The 22,190-nt window shown below is 32.1% G+C and overlaps 1 protein-coding gene across 6 annotated transcripts in view; it reads right to left on the reverse strand.

The window, feature by feature from the left end:
• The window catches only part of Ipk1 (Inositol phosphate kinase 1), a 248,619-nt gene that overhangs the window by 216,947 nt on the left and 9,482 nt on the right, over nt 1-22,190 (reverse strand). The gene's annotated exons all lie outside the window — the stretch shown is intronic.

Genomic DNA, 22,190 nt, shown 5'->3' on the forward strand with positions numbered 1-22,190 from the left:
AAATAATATTTTGTGTTACGACGAGTATACTCGTCAAAAACAGCTAACTGATTAATAAGACAAATGAACTGGCGAACAAATATAACCAAGCTGATTAAAGTCTCGTGTGGGTGCAACGAAATGGAGTACAAACAGTTACATGGACACAGATGCAATTAATCGGGTGATAAGCATACAATTAGAAGGTGATAAAAGTGAAAACAAGCAACAGGCAAGTACGATATTAAAAAAAAGAAAAATGGAGAAAAAAAGAGAACGGAAGATAAGTGTGATCTCATTTTTGTTCAAGGCTTAAGCTTTATCAATTGTCTGCATTAAACACAATGCGCACGATGTTACACTTTTGTTTATAAATAGATGCATCAGAGAAAGAAGCATAATAAAACTTCGAGGTTAATAAACAACATAAATGCTTAACAGAAAAATCATTTAAGGAATTAAGAAACATTGTTGCATTATTTTCAATTAATTGAAATTATTAAAAATAGAAACCAATGTCTAGTAATAAGTTAACAGTCTACTATCACATGATATTTATGAAAATATGAATAGGTAGCGATGAATCCTAAAAACTCACAAATAATATGCAACAAATGCATAACAACTACAGAGTATGTATTTATAATATTTAAACATTACTTACACATATATTATATTATTTTAATGAACAGCGTAGGGCGTAAACTATTGACCGTAAGCGACCTCGCGAAAAACTGTAGTGGATACAAATCTGGGATAATTGTCGTAAATTAATCGAAATAAAATTGTTGTCGATATTAACGCTCTTGTTGTTGAACTTTGAAGGTCGACCGAAAGTCGAAGTACAGTAAGGAGTTGAATTCATTTTTTCATTGACAATAAAACCACGAAGTCAAAGATACAGGGTGCTGTTTAAGAAATTCAATGTGACCTTTAATTTCAGTCGACAAACAATAGTTTTACAATTTTGTTGTATTTCAAAAAATAAATAAATACTGATTAACTTTTATTTTACAAGACATATTTTACAAACATATTTTTGTCACACTGTCGAAAGTACTTGAAAATTCATGGCGACTGTTATATGACACACCCAATTGTAATTTATGTTCCAATTTGTTACTACAGTTTAATACTTTTATTTATTATTCGTTAATTAAAGCATATAGTGTGTGTGTGTGGGGGGGGGGGGGGGGGGTTATGTTGAGACTTTATTTAATAATGCATAATAAAAGTACAAGTGTAATACACGTGTAAACCACGAACATTGCAAACCGCGAACATGAAATACTAGAAGACATAAAATCAACAAAAACAGAGACGAGTGTTTCATGTGCTGTTTCCATATTCATAAAGAATACTTTGGTACATCGATAAAATCATTGTCAACAGTATGCATATTAGTGAATATTGCAGGGAATGGTATAACATACTGTTTATTCTTTTGTCATCAACTCTACGTCAGTTGGCAGATAACGTTAAGGTCCAGACCATGCGGTACACAGAAAGTTTAATAATAGGCAAAATTAATATACATTCAAGACATTGTATTTTAAAAAAAATGCTGTCCCATATTTATAACAAGGAAACACAAGTACATCGAAAATTGACATAAATTCTCTACAATTTTAAAACGTCGACACCAATGTAACACGGGTTCCTACTGTCCAATTACTCTGAAATTTTGCACATATAATTTTTCCATCAAGTGTCTAGAAAGTCTAAATAGTCTGATAAGTCTAAAAAGAACCGCGAGTTGAAAATCAAAGACCATCCTAGTGTACACGGAATCCGAGAACCGTGTATTCATGAGTTAAGCATCCGTATTCTTAACGCGTGTAACTATACATTTTATTACCCGTGTACGCGAATATAGAGTCCGTGTATGATTTCACGTATATGTCCATTTTTCTTGCTTATTACCCATACGCGTATATTTACATACACGTGAAATAAGGACCTCTAATTTAGAACAAGTGTTTTATGACTCGTAATTCTTTCACGTCATCAATTAATTAAACCGCACGATTAACTAAACTGATTTGCATATTAATGAATTGCCCGTTCCGCGGGACAATTTACGATCAAAACAGTTCGGAACTCGAGGAATAAAAGTGAATTGTTTGCAAGCGAGTTGCGCATTTTTGCAAATATTTTTAATACAGTTCAATTTGAATCAACTTGTCATAAAAATTACCAGAATCTTGCGGCGAATAATTACACTGGCCACCGTTTCACGTTAAGACTCTCTAATGCTTGTTTTATCGCAACGATTAACTTCAACTGACGTGCATCCTGAATCATCAGATATGCATTGCCTTTAGGATACCGCGGATCCTGCGCTACTGCTTTCACTATCGCGAGTTGTACGTTCCTATTTACGATGGATCTGCTGGAATCAGATGCATCTAGTGTAACTCATTGTTTTCTCGCGCTGTTTCCATGTAATTGTCCATTTACATGGGTTTATGCTGGAACAAACTAATTGGTTACGCAGTTTTAACGTTATACGCTTCGCTGAAAAATTTTCACCGATTAAAACAATTTAATGCGATAACGATCATGTCATGAAAAAATATAAAATACGAAGAGCATCAAGCATACTCAATATAATTACAGTAACTTGCACATTTTTTTAAGAGATTGCAACAGCTAATAGGTTAATAAGACTTTTCATGATTGAGTGTATATACAAGAATATTAATCCAAATAATTTGTTAAATTAAGAATAAAATTGATATCTACTTTGAACAATTCAAAAAATATTCTCAACTGTTCATCTTCAAGTTTGAAAAGACTTAAAAAACTATTGGTGTATAAAGTAATAACGCTATAAGTTTTTAACATAGTTTCTCCTTTACTAATCTTCGTTCGTTTGTCCATTAATTATACAATGAAAGAAAAAAGGAAGCAACTCAAATTATAAGATAAGTCAATCAGAACAAGAAGCACGTACAGCATTAATACAGTTCTACAATTCTGAGTATGATGCAAGTTTGGAAATCAATACGTGTCACAATGTGATAAGTGCAATCTTTGACTGTTATTACATACGTCACGAAAGAACTGCGTACGAAATATTCTTTATAAATGATTTGAAAGATTCTTTGTAAATGATTTGAAACATTTTTCTAAATGAAATAATAATAAATCCATAAATTTAAATCACGCAAGTGATCAGAATCACGCAAAATGTGGTCCGCTAAAATATTCTGTAGTAATGAGAACTGAAATACTGAAGTGTTTGATTTGAAAAAAGACGTTTTAAAATACAATTGATAACGACGTCATCGCGATCGATCTCGATAACTTCATTATTAAGAGATCCGTTCATTATCGAACGATTTATCATATAAAACTGTCGTATTTACAGCTTCGTTGTGAATACTTTTGTTATGGACGAATATGTTGTCAGCATTTCTGGTAATGAAAAATTCATCATGAATATTTAGAAAGAACATTTATTCTGAAATATTTAATCATCGAACAGGAAACCCCAATGGTCAATATTAAAGAAAAGCTACATATTGACTACGTATTTGTCAAACGCTGTGTAACGATTATAATAATAAGCTGAAAACGTGTATAAATATTTGTTTACCGAAAAACTGATGTATCGTGTATGTTTATAAAGGTTTATGTTGGATAAATAAGTTACGAATATTTATAGAAATTACCAATTCATACATTAATATACCAGAAGTGAAATTTTTGGGAAATATGGTTTTCCAATTAAAAAATGCATTAAGCTAACAAAGCAGATTTAATGTTATATTAATATCTTTCGAACACGTCGTTTTATAGTACTTTACATACTATACGGCCACAGATCGTGATTCTTTTTATGACTGGAAATTACAAATGAAATAAAAGTTAAGTCCATCCATCCTGTAACACCCTATATGTATAACGTACCGTTAACTGCACCTACCAATGGTTCATGATGATACAATGCCTGTTTGTTCCTCAATTTATAAAGGCTTCATCGTAATTACCGACGGACAATATTATTGAAGATGTAACAAAAGCTCATTAGAATGGAACAATAGATCTGTGTATCTGACAGGTTTACTGAAACAAATACTGATGCAGCGATTGTTCTTCCCACGAGACTTCAATCTCGTTCGAAAATTAAAGAATGAAATTTTCACGTCTGTAGTTACACAGAATCGATAAATAGCACTATAGAAAATGACTGTGCGGGAAACTTGCGTTTGAATACTAAACGAGGTTCGATTGCACTGTGTTCAATATCCTTATTAAGTATTTATTATTACGTACACTTTAAATGTATATACTATAGTGAAGCATATAACGCATCGTTTATTTTATTTAAGGTGTAAATAAAAAGAATGCAAAGAAATTGAAAAAATAAAACATATAAAAAACGCAAGAATTAAATTAAATAATTATAAAAAGATCAAATTAATTGATAAAATTGATTTTTAACATTTAAAATAAGTTTTCAAAGGGTTCAATCAAATAATTAAATAATTTATCACGTTGTCACACGTGTAAATAAATTATATCCTTACGTAATGAAGATGATATCAGAAAACTATAAATACAATATAATGCTATAAAGAAAAATGTTGTCGAAGCTTCGCTAAAAGCGGTATTTGCTATTTTGGTGTTAATATCTCCTGCTGAGCGCATTGTTTCGACATTTTATGATTGTTCTCAGCTTGGGAGTACCAGGTGCGTATTATTAGACGTGTATTTTCAGCGAATCCGCCAGAAATAGGGAAATACCCGCAGAGTTTTCTTTTCCAAGAACAACACGTTGGTACGACAGTCGAAAACGGACTACGATCGTGTTAAACCATTGAAATGAGTCACAAGTAAACAATGGATGTTTGTGCGAAATGCCATTGCCATAATCTTCAATCGTATTCACTGCATTTTAATATTCGTTTTATTAAACTGAAGATAATAACGAATTTTGCATGTAACTATACCTAGATAGAACTAGCTTTGTCAGAATGACAAGACTGTATTCGTTTAAACATTTCGCTATTTCTATTATAACGTATTAATAAATTAATAATAAATTGAGAGATTTATTTAATTATTTCCTACGAAAGGATGTTTATAATTTTTTATTACACTTATAAATTAATTTAGTATTAAGAAGTTGATGTTTCCCTTTGGTTACAAGAATTATTTTCACCATAGACACAAATGAACACAGTGTACATATAAATAATGAAAACTTGTATCGAACGTAAATGTTTCACTACTGCGAATATTTTACAATTGCTTTTAAATGCATTGCTGCGGAATGAAAAATATTCATTAATAACCATCATGAATTAAATACAAATTGTTTTGCGAGAGAAGGTTACGAGCTACTTGCAATCAAAACGAGAATATTTATTTATTTCATGATTGTTTACGAGGGTCAGAAAGTACACTCGTCATCAAATATAATTAAATGCGATAAATGAAATATGGAGCAGAACGATCTTTAATAAAAGCCAATAAAACATTTCATTTCATATATTAATTAGTTCATCAATTCTGTATTCTATTTAACCTCTTTAATCATTCTTTACTTCGTACGTACCATACAAATTTCGTTTCATCAATATGTTGTTGCAAAAAAATAATTGCTAAGTCTAAAATTGTATTATCGATTTTCATTCAATTATCCCTGTTTACTGATGTGTATGTAAAAGTTTTAATTTATATTCTAGAAAATACCTAACACGATCCAATCAGCGATGTGTACATTAGAATATTTTTTTCAATTTTTGTTTGCTTTAAAATTCTAACTGCGGGAAATTAAAAGCACACAAGGAGAAAGCAAATTTGTTCCTAAACGATATTTCTTATACACATTTTAACAATAACAAAATATTGCTAGGTCGTTTTTGAATTGTTATGAATTTTTAGTAAAGCATGCCGTAAAAAAATTCATGAAAACTGATTATTTTAATGTCTTATGCATAGAAGAGTATTTTCAGTTCCCATTATTATATTGATTGTTATATTAACTTTTAGTACTCGGAAGATTTTTCTGAAATACTTATAATCATCAAATTTTGCAAAATTGAAATTTTACTATACAAACTTCAATTGACATAAACATCATTATACTACTCTGAAATTTTATACGAATTAATAAATAAAAGATTTTCTTTGTCTATCTATGTTACACGATTACATTAAATAATAATAATTTGGTATCGCTGTTTCGCGATATCCGATTAGGAAGAGTCATATAATCTAGTGTAATATTGTTATGTAACGTAGGGTAATATAACATGATACAATAGAACATAATTGTCTCAAAAAGTCTCCAGAAAATGAGAAACATTTGTTCTAGTTTTGAAAAAGTTATTTCGTTTTAAACGTTGCCCGAATATTTCAGTGAGCGACCGCGTATTTTACACTGCGTGAATTCTGTCATTATGGAAGTTTCGGCGGTGTATTTATGGATGACAGTGTCAGCGTTTTAGAAAATATGTTTTCGGTTTCCTCGCAGCTGGGTGTCGGACACGCGTGCGGATTTCACCAGTAAAAACGTCGGCCGTAGCGCCGATGTTTATTCTCGAGAACTGTTCACGAGGTGGCCTGAAAGTGCAGCCATTACACAGTCTGGAGTTGAAACAGTATTAAAAAGGTGGCCACCGCGAGGCCACTGTACCGTAACCAGTTGAACGAGCATTGTCCCAAATGACAGCCATTACACCTACGTAAGCAATTTCTACGGTTAATCGCAAAACAACGTTACGCGTTACAATGATTTCTCGCGGCGTAACCGCCATGGTAGCGGTTGTTTCCGCTTTGAATCATCACCCTGGTCCCCATCAGCTAATAACGAGGAAAATCCGTGGGGAACGGGGGCGCCCGGGTTAGCTCCAAGATTTATCACACGCCCACGCCAGGCGACTGAAACCGGTTCTTCGTCTGCAACGACTTCCTAACCTTTCGATAGCTCATTTCGATCGGATTGACCGCGAATCTTACGTTCGCTCTATAATCTGATCGAACGAGATTTAACTTGGTCAGAAGAGAAACGATAAAACGTCTCGGAGAGAACATCCGCGATAAATGTTACATTTGTATAAATCGTGACCGGTCCTCGAATTTTTACGCGGTGTCGTGTTCTGACGGACATTACGAAAGTAACAGTAAAGTAGAAATTCGTTTCTTGTACCAATACTGAGCCTACCGAGCGCTAAAAGTGATTAACGTGTCCCATGGCTCGTAAGAAGCCTGATTTTAAATGTCAACCTGAATTTGTTTAGACTTTCCGTCAATTTTTACTTCAACCGGATGCCCGCTGAACTAATTTAATTAATGTATGCCAAGATTGCTGAGTAAAATTTCAACATAAATATTAAAAATTTTACAGTTTTTGGATATAAAATAGAAGAAAAATATTTCATTTATTTTTGTAATTTATTAACTTTTTGTTACAATGACACAGTTAACGTGATACGCTTGAATTAAAAAATTTATTCAATTTACTTGAAAGAGGCTTTATGATTTCAATCAATTCAAGATCAAATACGTGAAACTGCAGAATGGAAAGCAATTATTCACGGGAATTATTCAGGTTCGGCGTTATAGCGTTTTTATTATTCAATTCGAAAGTTGGAACTCGAATGATAAGTGCCACGTCAGTCGCGTGTATCTGGCACTAATTTTTAACTGTGTCCAAGAAGTTATTTTAATTATAATACATTTTAACTATATTTTATAATAATATAAAATATGTTAAATACTTTATTTTCATTTATATGTTTCATATCCAAAATTAGATTAAACTGTACATTCTACTATATAAATCTTCAGCTTTTTGGGGAACACTATTTTTCTGTGATGTTAAATAGTAACTCAAATTCCCTACATTTTTCAAACAATTCATAGATGATGTTACTCTAGGAAAGCTTGAATTGCTGCTGACAGATTGTATGCATTTCTTGTCCACTTAATTCTGCCTCTCAACAAATAGTTGATTATTTCGTTAAATGCCGATCGCGTACATAAGAATATAAATATTAATTTGATTTTTTCATAAGTCATTTTCGATTTTTGAATTTTTAAGTAACCTATGTTTTATAAGGCAACAAAATAAATGAAAGTTAAGTTAATAATAATATAAATTCGTTTACATATCATTAATATCTTCTCCTTCTACTTGTCCGCTTGATTTTGTTCGCAATTGTATGTAAATTAACTATATGTTATTTTATATAATCCACCAGACCGACTTTCCAAAGTTATTTCGTTTGTGTTGACTGTTTATTACTAATAGAAACTCTAATAGAAAGCAGATATTTGTAGTGGTTTGCTAAATGAAATGTGTCGACCACCACTTACTATAATTACCAACATACCGAGCCAATTTACTGAATGGTTTACATAAAGAAACTGCAAATCGTAATTAGTGGTTTGTAGGAAAAAAACAGCTAATACCACATGGGATATTCAAACACAACTTTTACGACCACTTCTTAATTATTCGCGAGAAGTAACTGTATTATTATAATCTATTGCCTCTTGCACGCATGTTTTTGCGAAACTAATTAGTGTTTATCGATACATACAGTTTTCCTACCTTGCATCTCGAGGACAATGAATATTTCACGAGCAATTTATTAACCAACCGCGTCGAGTCGATTTTTCGAAAATCTATTGCAATTTTTCATTCTTCTATTTTCACAGAAACTATGAAACATAATTTGCGAATGTTTTCTGTGTCGCACAGAATTTCATATTCCCAATTCAGTAATTTGAAAACCAATTATAGAAGAATAATTAGTTTTCAACTACGTGTCAACACGCGTTGACATTTCCAATCGCATTAATTAACAATAATTGTGACGATCAATGTGTCGTAGCTGTTTACAGTTCTTAAGTACAATTAGAATTTCAGTAATATAAGCGATTCCACTTCGAACCGGTTTAATAACATAGCGAAGACAGAATAGAGCATTAATTGCAAACTAACATTGCCGCTGTACTAAAGAGAAAACATTTTATTGCCGACAACTGTTCAAATTAAAATGCTGACAATAGTGCAGCTTATACGTTTAACCTGGCTGCGAATCAAACATCCATAAATTAATCCTTGCAAGCTGATTTCTAAGAATTCCGAAGTTGCTAATACGTAGAATGCGCACAACCCAATGGCAAAAAGAGCAATCTTCATTAATTAGATACTTATAAAGGAATGTGCACTCAATATGCATGTGAAAGAAGAAACATGAAATTCTTAAGCTCGCGACGTAACAAACTAAAACTAGATCCTCATAATACGTCCATCAAAATAACCAATAACTCTATATTGAGACTAATTTCATGACCATCTGGTTTACAATATCTTGACTGTCTAATTAGTAAACAGCCAATCTTTTGTGCAAAATAAAAATTGTCTCTATCGTTTTTAAAAAATAAAAAATCATATAGAAATTTACATCCTCCTCAAATAATTTCATAAGATATTCATTTAGCCTCCATATTGTTTCAAATTATACCTACCAATTTTTGTCATATATACATAAAATCCACATATAGGATGACAATTTTTAATTAACTTTTGCAAATTTATTTTTCGTGCAATATAATCGCGTAAGTCGAATTTTAATATAAATTGTGGAATTTAAATAGATTAAAGAATTTTCTAAGAATTTCTAAATTTTTTTAACAATTTTCTAGAATTTTTTTAACAATAAAAAGATTGATTAATAAACAACAATTTTGTAGAGGCCAGTTCGAAATTAATTGGTGCATGAATACTTTTTGCGCTCTCTATACATTATTAGCTGTATGCAAAAGTTCTCATTTTTCTTTGCAATCTCTATGTATTCATACATGATATTTACGAATCATGTGAATTAACGTTCGAAATATTTTCTCTCATTATAAACGATTTACTCTCATCAAACACGTCCGATGCATGTTACTTTATAGTAATATGCAAGACTGTATTTGCTCAAACGTTTTGTAATTTTAATTATTATATAATATGTACCTTGAAACGTATTAATTGTGGAGAGAAAGATCAAAAATTAATCTTTAATGTGAAAATTGTTAGTTCTACTGAATGAATGTTTTGTCTTAACTGTTATATTTATACCCAGACTGTGGTAAAGTAACTAAATTTAATACAGAACGGTAAATACATTAAAAGAATTTACGGCTATTGGTAACCTCTTTGAATACTATTCACCTCTTTTTTACACCACTGATATTATAGTAACTTTTTATTTTGTATAAAAATCCGCATTCTAGTTTACACCTAATGTAATCCTTTGCGAACTTTTGTAAATATTATGTGAGCAATATTGCTAATGACCCAGATGTTAATGCGGCCACATGCAGTATAAATTAATTATAATAAAGTTAAATACATTTACATACGTCTAATATTTCGCGCGGCATACACCGACACATGAAACAGTGGGGATCTCGTATTCAACGACGTTTCTCGGTCGCGTAAAATTTTTCGGCGGTCCATGGGTTAAGCAGAACACCACGAAACAACAGTCTAAGGAAAAACAATTCATCGAGGTGGATGAGAGTGTGTTTCGTATGCGGCGCGCAGCGTGTATCGTGGATTGTGCGGCGTGCAACGCGTGTGCATGTATAGGGGCGCGGCGTGCATCATGCAACGCGTGTGCATGTATAGGGGTGCGGCGTGGGAAGGCATGGGAAAACTCTATGTACAAGGACCGGGGTTCGCAGCTGGAGGGGAAACTTGAGACAGAAAGGAGCATCGTGCCGTGGACGCTCCGTTGAAGCACCGAGAGCCAAGCGAAGTCGAGAATCGGAGGGTCTTTCACGACCACGACGAGAGGGGCACCGGGACGAGAACCGTCGTCGGGGGACGTGGGGGCACGAGGGGGACACGACGGCCCGTGAGGGAACACGCGGGGCACGGCGGAGGAGAGCTGAACAGGCACGGGGGCTGAAGCGGGCCAGGCCAGAGCTACTTCCACCGCTTGAGGGTTAAGGCCCGTTACGCAACGTCATAATCCAGTGAATTTCTTTTTTTTTTGCTCTTCGAAAAAACATCAGCCAGACGCAAACCAGTCAGAAACACAGCCAGAACTCAAACAAGACCGTTCACGTATAATGTAAAAGTACCTATTACGGAACGTTTTATGATACGCAGTACATATTCGACACTAAAATATCATTATGAAAATACGTGCTTCGCGTTAAAAAATACGAATGGATTGAGCAATTGAACAGAAATATAGCCGCCTCCGTATAATAGTCATGAATTATTTATAACAAATACTTAAACAGAAAATTCTATCATTTACTGTCATCTAAATAAATTTAAAAAATAATTTTCTTTACAATAAGTTTGATGACCATGTAAAACTGTTTAATTTATCCCTGAAAAGATTTGTCCCATCTCTTAACGTCACGTAGTTATGCAGAAAACCCCAAAACATTCAAGGTTTCTGGAGGTTACTTTCATCTCCACAAAGTGAAATTCGACTCGAATGAGAAATAATTTTGTGTTACCAGGAACCTAAACTATTTGTGTACCAAGTTACAAGAATTTTTGGAATATGCGAAGTCGGCATCTACCATTATTAGATGGCTACATCTGAACTGAGTCTATAACGAGGAAAGGTATTAATTAATTGACTAGCAGTAGCCATCTTTCGAAGCTTTAATAAATGTATAAGAAATTTGTTGCAGTTGTAATTTAATACGATCAGGAAAACAAGCCAGACGCTTTGTTTGTTTAAAACCTCAACGTTAAAATATTGGAGTTACCAGATATAGGCACAATTCTATTCGAAGAATCTGTGGTTAAGTTGAAACAGTATCTTAGATTCAGCGGGAGAGAGGTACTATGAAAGGGACACGAAAGAGATATTACATTAATTTAGAAAATAAAATATATTTTGACGATCAAACTGCTTTCTTTCTTTAGACGTCATAATACTTGCTGAACTGCTTGCCGAATACCCAAAAAACTAGGGTCCATATACTTACGAAAATCTGTTTTATGAAACTATTCGAAAATATTCAGACTACATTCAAATATTTACTGATGCCTGCAATCGAGTTTGGGCAACTTAAACAACTTTCATAATACCAAATGTAAAACATAATACAAAATACATATTTTGTTAATAGTGTGCGACAAAATCTAACTATAATTACCGATAATATCTATGCGAGTTGAATTAAAAAATTTAATTATGTAAACTGCACGCGGAGTTTTCAAGCAAATTAATTTCAAAATGATATGCAAATTTCTTGTGTTCTAAAAGTAACCGCAATACAATTTTGTTTCGCATAGCAATATTCTTGTGGACACTTTCGAATAAATTGATGCAATTTAGTATTACATTACGAGTACTTATCAGAATTAACCCTTTGCACTCTAGTAGGCATCTCAGAGATACGAGAAAAAAGTACTACACCACGTTTCAAAATAATTACAAAAGTATCAAATTTGTTTACGCTATTGCATAAATTATTATGTAGGACGAATGTCATATCGTAATAAATATATATTGCAACCAATAATATAAAATATAAATGTCACAGATCAGAAAAAACCATCTTCGATTTCGAGATAAAATAACTTCCGAGTGTGGAGGGTTAATAATTAACGAATTTTATCAGCTCCAACGTGAATTACTAAAGGTGAAAATAAGATGTTTGAAAATCCACTCTGTTTGATTTTCTTCTTTCGTTAAACGTACAGTTTCAGCGCTTCGAGTAACTATTGCGGGTGTTGGGGTTAATTGAAAATTCAACACAGGTTCATCATATACTCCATACAGCGAGCAAAGCTTAATCAAGCCTTATTCTGTCGGTAGCTTTGGCGTTAGCATATAAACTGAAAGGCTCTCTAAAAGTAGACGGAATGAAAGAAGTGTATGTAAAACATTAAGTGGATTACATAGAACTTAATCAACTTATCATTTACCGATTGTTTTATACAGAAACTCAACGAACTCCTCGAATTCACGAATCAAATGTCGTTGAATTTAAGCTATTTCTTTTTTCAAAATATTCTCAAACATTTATTTATCATTATCTTCATTACTTTATGCATATGAATGAAATTATACTTAAGGAAAGAAAAACGAATATTTAATTAATTGAACTCAGATACTTAATTGAAAAGGAATGGTACAGGATTCTTAATTAGAATTCAACGTTCGAACAGGACAAAACATTTATAAAGTTATTTCAAAAAGTTCAGTAATAGAGAGTTTCATAGACTAACGAAAAAAATATTAAGAGGAAAAATACAGTAATTATTTTAAATACAACGGTGTTTTTAATATAAAAAAAAACATTCATACAGAAAGCACTAGAATTCCTCATCAGTCAATATTTGAAATGCCATTCCCGAGATAATTTAATTTTCGAGAAAAAACGTCTATAAGATACAAATAATTTTTACATTTTTTCATTTATTGTGCTCTTGTTCACTATATAAATATTTCATAAGCTGAAGTATTAATAAATGTAAATATTTCTGTATAAGAGTTATTAGTTATTTGAACATTTCCAATTTAATATCGAGTCGCACATGAAATAATATGGAAATCATTGAAACATGAAAATCAATAATTTCACCATAAGCATCCTTTCTACCGGTATTGAGCATTATTCGAGCTTTATATCGAAATGTTATTTGGATAACGCAGATGCGTTTGAATACAAATAAATAAATATATTTCCTTTGAAAACGTGACTGCGTTTTCCAACTGGGAAACATAGCTGCAAGATCTCCAGCATCGCGTGCTCGAGACAAATTATTCTCACAAGTATCGATCATTGTACATCTGTCAAACCGCATTGTCGCTACCGCGAACCATAATCACCAGCGAAATAAGATCACACGCGATCGACTCCAAAGCCCGAAGATCGTCAGCTTTTACCGTCTCGCTAGATCGCCGTGTTTTCTCTGCAAGATGGAGAAATTCTGGCGGTGACCAACTTTCCTTGTTGATTCGCACCAAATTTTCAATCTGACTGCTCTTAGACGATGCTGTCATCCGATTCGCTCAATGACTGAAAATGCTTAAAACACGACAGCCATATTTCTGAATTCGACATACTACGTGCTCGCCCATATCCGTGCAAAATGAAACATGAGAAACAGGTCAACCGAATATATGTATTGTTTGTCTCCATAGCGAGAGAAAAACATTTCGGATATTGTTTAATTATATTCGGTCAGAGTTTGGCTTAACCTTTAATTTCCGAAATAAATTGGAAAGTGCTCGAGGGAAATGGCGTCCAGAAACTTTTTTAAACGTTGATTGAATATCTTTAGATATTATACATTTCATAGAACAAACGTTTGTGTTACTTTTACATTAAAAATAGGTTCTGGATAAGGTATTATTCAGGTCATATTTGTTTGTAAGTAAGTATTGTTGATATCGTATAGTTTATGAATAATTTATTGTAGTGTATAAGTATATATTATTTAATGCAAATCCCCATTTTATCTTCACGCATTTCATAAAATTTCTATTTTTATTCCGTACAAGTTTCAAAATTTGGCTAATGTATCACTTTTATGATAAATTAAAGACTATAATAAGTTAGATGGAGTTTTATAAATTTATAGTAAAATTGATTAAATGAAATACAGAACAATGAAGATACCAAAATTGTGAATTTCATATCTCAGATTTTTTGCTTTGTTATCATTTAAAAAAACAAAGCAGAATATAAAAGCAAAATTACAATTTGTTAAATTTTTATATTTGAGTACGTTCATGAAAGGTACATTCAAAAAAGTCATACATTTTGTGATCCGTGTGCATGGTTTTAAAAAATTTGTTTCGACTTTTAGACTGAAACATTACTGACACTGATATTTGATTCTTTTGGTTAGCTAACTGTAATGGAAGTGCGTGGTATCGGTGATTCGAAGAGAACGTGAGGTGAATGCATTGTCTGCCAATTTTGATTGTTAGCGCTTAGTTGCGGATTGGATGACGTAACACAACCATGAATTTGAAGTTTTTAAATTCGGTAGAATAAAGAGAAAAAGTACATCAAACTTTGATGTTATTTATCTCAAAAGGACATTGCTCGAGTTACAGAATGCTTCGTAATAAAACCATCATCGAAGTTTTTCGAACTCAGCAAACATATTCTCAAAAAACTAATAAAAAGTTGACATTTCGAAAATTTGACGTTTCCCCATGAAAACAAGATAATCTAGAAATCAATGATTTCTTTCTAATGCGTTTCCATTCTTCTATTTTGTGTTGTACTTTATATTTGTTACAATTCAGACAATCATTATAAGATCTTTATGCAAAATAAACATTTTTATAGATGATTGTAAGAAACAGAGATCAAATACAAATAAGTTATTTCTTTTAAGAATTTTGATAAGTTAAAAATCCTGTCAAAATATTATAAAATTCTTATGTTTTCGTTATGATTTCATACAATAGCCATGCACATTTTTGCTACAAATGCATAGAAACTGCGGTCTAACAATAAGATAGTTGCATTGTTTGCAATTTAGGAGTTAGACAGTACAGTCTCGTCAGTTTTATTAGGCAATAAAAGTTATTCGTTGCTGTTAGCGTTAGGTAAATTCCTTTCATATTATCGATTTTTCGCGGTCGTCGAATGAACAATTAACGTGCTTTGAAACATTCCCGCGAAATTCAATCGATACCCGCAAGATGACCTACTGTTATACGAATATAAAAGTATGCTCGGCCGCTTTTGTGTATGCACGGTGTTGCCAAATTTCTGTTGCAGTGAAAAATGGCGTTCTTGTAGGGACAGAAAGGGTGGGAGAGACCGAAGGAACATAAACGCCGGTCAGCGGTAGGATAAAAAAAAGAGGGGAAAGGAGAGAGACTGGGGGGACGAAGAAGAAAGAAGAAAGGATGAACGCATCTGTGAGAGGGACGCGTGAAAGCTACTGATACTGGGAGCAACAGGGAAAGAAGATGAAAGGGGAGGTTACTCGAATACTCGACCCAGTAGCGTAACCATGAAGCGCCTACGGAGGTGGAGACTATAATGGAACCTGATTAATCTGCACCTCGTAACAAAGTGACGAAACAATGTTGCCGGGTGTAATGTGAGTATGTGTGTATGCGCGTGTGGAAAAAGGTAGCCACGAGTATCGTGTGAAAGTTCAGAAATAAGAATCGCTTGCCAGTATCATGGCGTCACGCACACTCTCCGATTAAATCACTAAATATATGAAAATTTCGTAACATTGGAACCAAACCTGGGTAAAAATATTTTGAAAAGTATTTAAAATGGTTCATGAACGTTGGATAAAAACACTCGTTCTTATTTAATTTATAATTTATTTCCGAAAACAATATGAGTTTTCTATCAAATCAGAAAAAACCAAAGATAAAACCAATAATTTGTCCAAGCTTTCTGCAGCATCAGAAATACAAATTGTATTTTTTTGGAATGACATCAACAATACTCACATTTTTGTAAGCTTTTTATCTTCAAAACAAAGAACTTTGAATAAAATGTTGATTACAACATTTAATAAAAGAAGCAGTAATATTTGATATAACCTTTTTGGTTTCATACCTTTTGGTTTCAAAGAATGATACCTGTCACGGAGATAAGTACATGTATTGAAAAGAGTTATTTATGCTCTAGTAAAGGAAATGACTAATTAAAATAAAATTTGTTTAACATGTATTGGAAATAATTATTTGAAATAGTATGTTTCAATTTCTACTAATTGTTTCAAATTCTATTTGTTATGATTAATGTCTATAAGAGAAGAGAAACCTATAGAAAAGTACAAATATAAATGGAATCGGAGATTATATCAACACCTTTTCAAACGGAATAACCTTTTCAAAATTGATATTGTTAAGATGTTGGACCGCTTAATTCTCTATGAAATAAATATACAAAAACTTTTTCGATTGATTTTCGCTACAGTATTTCATAATAATAGCAAATATAACTTTGAATACTCTCTGAAGTATCCAAATCTTGTAATCTGAAATATATTTCCACGAGTCTACTGCCTTTTAGAAACAACGTGACTGCAATTAGAAGTTTTATCCCAGTAATATTTCTTAAATAAAGTTTTGTCGGCAGAATACATTGGAAATATTTTTCGAATAGAATTTTGTATTGAAATATAATTCGAATCAAATTGTTATGATATGGACATTATGGTAATATTTTAAGTCAATGTTATAGTATTTTACATTGATTTATGTTATAACATCAAGGAATGTGAAATCAAATGATGAATCGAGGAAACTAAAGCATTTCAATAATTTTTGGCATATCAATAACATAGGTTTGTTTTTAATGAATAAAGCAAACAACTGAAAAAATGCACTCGTAATTGAATTGATACGCTAAACAAAAGCGGACGACATCTTTCGATGTTCTTGTTTCCTGCAGATTATGATTATGCTACGCGATTAAATATTTGTAATCAATGCTATTGGATTTTACGTTGGTTTGTGGTATAAAGTTAAGAAATATAAATCGGATGATGAATCGAGGTGAGTGGAACCATTAAACTTTCGGTATATTTCCCGTAGCGACGGACAGTTTTCAATAGAAGAAAAGTGTGTAACTAAAAACGAGTACCGCGTTCATCCTGCTGCGAGTGGTTTTTGTGAATGCTTGAGAAGGAAACTGAGCGACTGAGCGCTCCCCTCTCCTGATTACGCCATTGGCTCGACCCAGCGAGGCAGCACGAACAACCGGCTGCGCTGTTGCCAAGCGGAAATCACAGACCTGCGGCATTTTCTTCTTCCACGAAGACACGTTTGCTTGCGTTCGCCTACCTACCTTGTTGCCTACCTCCTACCATGATCCAATGCCAAGAAACAACACGCACACAATCGGACAATATACATTACCCGACACAATCTTACAGTATGTAACACGGTGTCCGATTATTTTCTTACCTTTCCCATATCTGCGACTGTCAAGAACAACATTGTACGTCACGGTTTCAAACCTTTTCGATTTATCAGTTAATTGGATTTTAGAATAGAAGATTTATACGTCCGTCAGGGAAAACATATGAATAAAAATAAATACAAAAATATAAATGCAACTCAAATGCATAAATGCACCCCAGAAGTATAAATTTAAATGAAAAATATAAATGCAATTAAAAAAAAAATACGTGCATTTTTAAATCTTTTCGATTCCGTTCCTTTAACTGACCACTTCTATCTTCTTCAGAATCTGATAAATCTAAGAAGAAAAGAACACAAATCTGCGAATTTAATAAATTATGGAACTGACGATGTGTGGAGGATATACGAGTGATATACACTATCATAATGTTGTAAGTCATATTTTCTCCAATATGAGAAACAAGAAGTGTTATAGTATATTGAAATCTACATCGTTCACTGACCAAATCTATTATTAAGATACGTTACGAGTTAAGTTAATTTGTATTAACTTTATAATCTATTATACTTGTATTTTTAACATTTTGGCTTTTATAGATTATATTTTATGACATAAGAACTCGCGCTAAGTAAGTAAAATCAACATAAAACCGAATGATTCGGTTCCTCATTAAAAGAGAGAATATTTCTCTGAAAATTTGATTCCAGTTCTTACATTTCGATTTGAAATACTTTATGTATGCGACTAGATTCTAAACATCTCGTCTATATGTCTCTAAATTACACTTATAATCTAATGATGTTACAGTCATTTTCAATATTTTAGTGCTTTGAGTTCACGGATATCGTAACGTAAATGCATGTGAACGCTAAAAACTTCTTGTGCATATTATTTAAAAAACAGAGATTCAGGACAAATATTTATTTAAGGATTATCATGTATTCTGTTCATTTTGTCACAAAAGCTTTGGAAACAAATCTGGTAACTTGTAGCAGCAATTCGTAACATATCGAAGTTCGATTCATGGATATAGAAATTTATGGTTACAACTTTATGCATTTTCAGCGAGATTAAAAATTTTTTTCTGGTCCGTGTTTTTAGGAGAGCGAAACTGTAGTACAACGTAGATTCCATTTTCGGAATATGTTCAGTCTTCTTTCCAGCGTGTGTAATTTATTGCGATATCAAACTTCCTCATGAAGACAGTAAATTCTTCTTTAAATGTTGAACATAGCCGAGGCTTGAATTTAACGGGAAATTTTTATAAACATACAGTGGCGTGTAACAAAATAATAAAAATATCATATTTGAAAATACTGTGTTATAGACTGGATATATTCAAATATATTTAGGTACAAAGCGCCTTTTAAATTTTTAGTGATGTTTAAACGAAATCTTAACAGCAACAAAAGTTTTATATATCAGAAATAGTACGAAATAGAAATATACAAATATGATATTTTGTTAAATTTTCTTCTATAATTATTTCTTTTTCTATTTTAAATTAGCTTACGTTATTTTATATTTGATTATAAAAGTTTATGCTATGATTCAATTTACTTCGCATCATTTAAGAAACTGAGAACAGGATAAATATAGATGACTAAGCAAGTCATAATTTTTGCGTATTTATTTTATTGTACGCTTATATTGATAGAAAAATTAAGTACAACGAAGAACCATTGTGTAAGTATTTGAATCTTTTCAAAGCAGAATAACTTTTATTCTTTGACTAGAACTTTTATCCTATTTTTGAAAAAGTGAAAATTGTCTGTTGATGCAGAAATATATGAAATAAAAATTTCAATGGCTTTTTAACTGTTTTTTAGAATAGAAAAATAAGAGAAAGAATAAATAATATAATTTCGGATAGAAGGCGTACGTGGAACACGTTTCTGGACATCTGTGTGCTCGCCGAGTCAAGCGAGATTGTGTTTCTTATAGAAACAGGATGATAAAGACGCTGCGCAGAGGACGTCACGAACTTTCTAGACCGCCTAATACAGTTATTGCGCGTCTTTTTTTTTGGAGTACAGTATGATGAAATATCGGGGATACGATGCAGCTGTCCTACAAAAGAAGACTTCCTATTGTACATAGTAGAATATTCCTCAGAGTTCCAACAACAAGATACCGTACAATATTTACGTTCATGAACTCCAAATATTTGGCTATGACGTACTTGCGGCTTCGGAAATTGCAAAATTAAATTGATCCAACGGCGTAAAATATACAATCTATTGATTATGAATTATTTTTGGTGTGTATTTTTGTAGCAAAAACAGGCTTCAATACATTTTGAATTTCAAGTTGCATTGGATGTTAAATAAAAATTTCAATGACATTAAATTTTTGATAGGAACTTAAGTTATGGTAGATTTTTAATAGAAATATTGATTGTAATAGATTTGTTACAGGAATTAAAATTATAATTGGATTTAAATATGAGTTCAATTTAATTGTAATATATATTTAATAGAAATTTATTTATTTTAATTTTGGTAAACAATGTATAATTTCATTATTCTATAACCTATTTTCAGAAGACATTAAATTTAGCATTTCTGTTTCGTACGTAGTAAGCTGAAACAATATTAACCCTTTGACTACTGTTGGCGCCTATTGGCGTCCGATACATGTTGGCTTCCCCGTACCGTAGGCGCCAATAGGCGTCAAGATCAAATTTCTCCCCCGTTTATTATTAAATTTAATTAACTATATATTGTGCAATATTTATGTTATATATTGCAAAAAAGCTTAAAATTATTGTTCACTTCAAGTAATATTGGTTTAATGTAATAGAATTCAATATTTTCAATATTTTAATATACTTCCTGAGAAATGCATGTCTAACGAAAAACTACGGCCGTGCGAAAGACTGCCGTAGCCAAAGGGTTAACGAAATAATCTTTTAGCATACCTAAAATAAATTTTCGGGATTCAATTCCAATCAATCTTTAAGTTACAAAAGATTCCATCTAATGTCATGTCAGACGGTAATACTTGTTATCTTCTCATAGATTTTAAGGTCGTCCAGGTAGAGCAAGAACTGGCTGTGCAAGAATATGTCGGACGCAGCATTGAGGAATACGATGAAAAGAAAAGAACCAGAGTAAAAGCCTTGAAAGACACTTGTATCTATTTTATGTCTTCACAGTTTCTATTTTTCAATAATGTCGTGTATACTTGCTCTCGTCTTTAACGTAATTGTTTTTACCTCTTAATATTGCATGTGTATCCTGAAATTTAGAGAACTATACTATGTACAAATGTGAGTACGACATCGTCTTCCCCTCTTAAAACGTTACAATTTCTGTGTTTAACGATATTTAATTAGATGCATAAGTTAAACATTATTCGGGGTGTACAAGTTATATGACTCACTTCGTTCGCAATTACTAATATTTCAAGACTATAAAATCTAGGAAACTGATACTATTTTTTATAATTACATACAATTTTCTTCGAATTAAACTTTCTGCTGTTGCTTTTTTCTGAAAAAAAAAACGTTGAAATCAAGTTGATAAATAATTAAAAATGTTTGTGATCAATATGTAATTATCCATTACTATAGCGTTTGAACAATAAAATACGAATACGTTTTGAACAATAAATGATATTGTTATAATACTGCGCCACTATTTTGAACAACTGATATTTTGCATGTTATAGCTGTCTAGTATTTACAGAAAATTTTAAAACAAATTACACACAAAATTTCACACTGTGAAAATACTTCCTTTTATAGCATGAATTTTTCTTTAATACTGTGAAACGAATAACTTACACAATTTTTCATCGATTTTCTGACTCAAGTTTAGCGAAAAGTCGTTTGGATGATGGATGAAGGAATATCTATCAAAGTGGACGTCAAAGAATATATTCGTTTCACCCTGACTTCTGGATCATTTGTATTAGTTAGACGAAAAATTGCAAGAAAATGTGGACGGCAAAGGTTGGTAATATGGAGTACCTAATTTTAAAAGTTTGGCAGAAGCAAAGCAATACGTTGTTCTTATCAAAGTTACACGTGACATCGAAGGAACTAATATATGACACTTATCGAAACATGAAAAGACGGCATGTCATAATTTTAAATTTACTATTTCTTTTTAAAAATGCAAAATAAAATAATTATGCATTCAATTAAAACGATCCGTGTTCAAAAAAATCATTGGAGCAGAAACAAAAATATATTTTACTCGCTAAAAGTTTTACAAAACAAAGGGAACTAGTAAAGTAAACATTGATTAAACGTTTCACTAGAATTGTTCCACGAAATGTCATATAACATGAACAAATGAAATTTTCAATCGTCACATAAGATTATATTGATATTACACATAATTATAATCTTT

Source organism: Augochlora pura, chromosome 10, assembly GCF_028453695.1.
Source record: "Augochlora pura isolate Apur16 chromosome 10, APUR_v2.2.1, whole genome shotgun sequence".
NCBI lineage: Eukaryota > Metazoa > Arthropoda > Insecta > Hymenoptera > Halictidae > Augochlora > Augochlora pura.